Genomic DNA, 3,182 nt, shown 5'->3' with positions numbered 1-3,182 from the left:
AGAGTTAAACATGAGGATGTTTGCATTATGTTATTCTATGATTCACTTCAAGGGAAATGCAAACAATGGATTGAAAGTTTTCCTATCAAATCCGTTAAGTCATTTCAAGACTTATGGCTTATGTTTTTGGAGGAATGGATAGATAGGTCAGAGGTGGTGGTGAACTCTCCTTCAGTTGAGGGTTTCAAACAATGGAATGATGATCATAGTAAAGAAGAAACAAATGAATCTTTTTCTTTGTCCTTATCCTCATATCTAAAATCCTTTGACTGCAAGGCAGAGGATAGGATGAGATTTTTGAATGAAGTTGCTGAGGATATTGAGAAAGAAATTGAAGGTTTAGAAGGTCAAATTCAGGCATATAGTTTTCATAATCATGATCATTATTTTCAGAAGTTTTCTATGGCAGAACGCAAGGAGACAATGTTGGTTCCTTTCTCTTTCACGATTGAGGAACTGAACACTGTGGTTGAAGATCAGTTTGCACAGCTGGAAAGTTACAAGGAAAAACAAGCTGATCATGTATTCTGGGATCCTGTAGCTGATTACATGGAAGAGTTTTACTCTCCAGTGCTTCAGTTTACTTATAAAGATCAGAGACAATTTCAGTGGCAGCGGTCATCACACCATCATATTGGCTCTGAATTCCGATGCAGTCAAAGAAATCAAATATCAGATAAAATAGAGGATTGGCTACATTGGAAATTTCATATTGATTGAGCAGAAAGAAATTGAAATTGTTAGGGTAGGTAGGTATAGGTAAATGCAAATAAGCTCAAGGTCAACTGAGCATTTTTCATTAGAAGTAGCTTTCCTTCTCCTACAGTCATGCTGGTCAAGCAAATTTCTGTTTGTCAAATAAATTCTATGAGGCACTGGAACTGCAGGTTCTTAGTGCACCACAAGGGCACACTATCCCAAGTGGAGCCGCTGTTATCACTGAAAAGTCTGTTGTAAAATTTTTTTTAGCCTAGCTTAAAGACAGGGTGTTTTCGCAGCGCATAAATCCGTTAGCAGTTTCGCAGTGCCATCTGTTTTAGTGATTTCGTAGCGAAAACACTGACCTTGCACTGGCTGCGCTGCGAAATTGGGAAATGACAGATATTTAAGGTGAATTGATGGAAACACTGCAGGAAACGAGGTTTATCAAACTGTTATATGTGGGCCTGTACTCCATTGAAGGAAGAAGATGATATGGTTCGTTTGCAATATGCATATTCTCATTGTTGTCACTTCATTGTTTCTGGCAAACGCTGGGGCTATAGCTTATGGGATTTCTGATTATATTGTCACTTCATACTGAGGAGATCATGGGACCTGTATTATTCCTTGCAGACTTGCCGTTGTCTGCATATGCTTTGAAGGGGAACATTCTAGTGGTAGTTTTACTTTGCGCTCACAGCTGTTGTGGCAGGTTCTCATGATCACTAACGGAGGTCCATCAAAACTCTGTTTCATACCCAAGTCTCAAAATCGTGGTCCTTTTTGAAACCAATGCTCGATCAGAATCGGTTTATGAGAAGGCTTCTTTTCGTCGACTTATTCCAAGTTGTCGTTGCCTTGTGTCAATTGAAGGTTTTTACGAGTGAAAAAAGGATGAAGCGAAGAAGCAACTATTCTATATACATTTTCAAGATAAAAAGCCCCTTGTCTTTGCAGCTCTTTATGACACATGGCAAGATTCTGAAGGAGGAGTATTCTTTACATTTACTCTTTTGACTACACGTTCCTCTAAGGCGTTGGCGTGGCTTCATGATTGAATGCCTGTTATATTGGGGACGGAGGGCGCAATTGATGACTTGTGGAATGACCTTTCTGGCTTTACATTTGAAATAGTTACTCAGCTATACGAAAGGATTGTTGTGTCCCAGTACCAGCTTTCAAGAGGAGCCATGAAGGACCCCATGTTCATACAACTAATGAAGATGCTGTACATTATTGTGAGACAAGATGTCATTCTTGTGGCTATTTTTGCCGACTTCCGATCGATCACCCTGGTTTGCGTAACACAGTGCATGGCAATATGAGAAATGTTAAATTCATTTCAGAATCAGAGGAGATTGGTATTGTTGGCAGAAGCCGAGAAGCGATGGCTATGGCCATGACTTTACTACTTGTGTGTCTTTGTCTTTTTATTCATGTCCTTAATGCAGAACAGTCTCTGCGTATCCGTCTGCCTTCATAAGATGATGCCATAATTCAGAAGATGCCAAAGCCGAAAGGAATGGAGCTCGTGAAAAGCTCAGCACGGTATCTAATGCCTCATACATCGCGGCTTCTTATGTCAAATTCGTAGAATCGGGGGGTGCCAGGGTTGTTCCTTTAATCTACAACGAACCCACAGAAGTTCTCGAATAGAAATTTCAAGCAGTGAATGGTTTTCTTTTCACCGGCGGAAGCGCTAAAGATGGTCCTTATCATTAGACAGTTGAAAAGCCTTTTTGGAGAGCTCTAGAAGAAAATGATAATGGAGGATCCTTCCCTGTGTATGCCGTTTGCTTAGATTTTGAGATTCTTAGCATGATAGTTAGCAGGGATATTAACATTCTTGAAAGATTTGATGTTGTGAACCATCCATCAACCCTATCCTTTGAGAGTGACGCTGCGAAGAATGGTAGCATATTCAAATGGTTTCAGCCTCATATACTCAGTAAAATGACCTCAGAGCCTCGTCTTTTCCAGAATCAAGTGTTTGGGATATTTTTATGTACAGTGGTTGGAGATTTTAATGGTGAGGATATCCAGTGACTGCTGTACAGTGGCATCCAGAGAAAAATACATTTGAATGGGAAATACTAACAATTCCTCACTCTGCAGATGAAATTCAAGTAACTCAAAGTGTTGCCAACTTTGTTATTAGTGAGGATCGAAAAGGCCGGGTTCATAGGTTTAACTGTGAGAGGTTGACAGAGCTTATATCTGCAATGATTTAGCAGAGTGAACAGGTTAAGGATCGGTTCTATGCAAAACATGAATCCCTTTTACACAGCTCTTGGCAGGTGATGGTTACAATAACCCATCAAATTGGCGTTGATATAAACCTGGCTGCTTGCCATGAGTAGATGTTTCCCCAATACAATTTGTATCAGGTCTTGGTCCGAGAAAAGCTGCATCATTACAGAAGGCTATTTTAAGGGCAGAAGCGTATTTATTCTCATAGAGACTTATTGACCACCCTTGGA

General features: G+C 40.1%; 1 pseudogene; it reads left to right on the top strand.

Moving 5' to 3' along the window:
• Positions 1–2,089: 2,089 nt before the first annotated feature.
• On the top strand, positions 2,090–2,933 carry LOC149264637 (putative gamma-glutamyl hydrolase 3 pseudogene; annotated as a pseudogene).
• The last annotated feature ends 249 nt before the right edge of the window (positions 2,934–3,182 follow it).

Source organism: Pinus tabuliformis, chromosome 6 (assembly GCF_031772625.1).
Source record: "Pinus tabuliformis cultivar Carrire ecotype Pingquan chromosome 6, CPIR1, whole genome shotgun sequence".
NCBI lineage: Eukaryota > Viridiplantae > Streptophyta > Pinopsida > Pinales > Pinaceae > Pinus > Pinus tabuliformis.
Note: the sequence above shows the minus strand (reverse complement) of the source record. Positions and strands in the feature narration are given on the sequence as shown.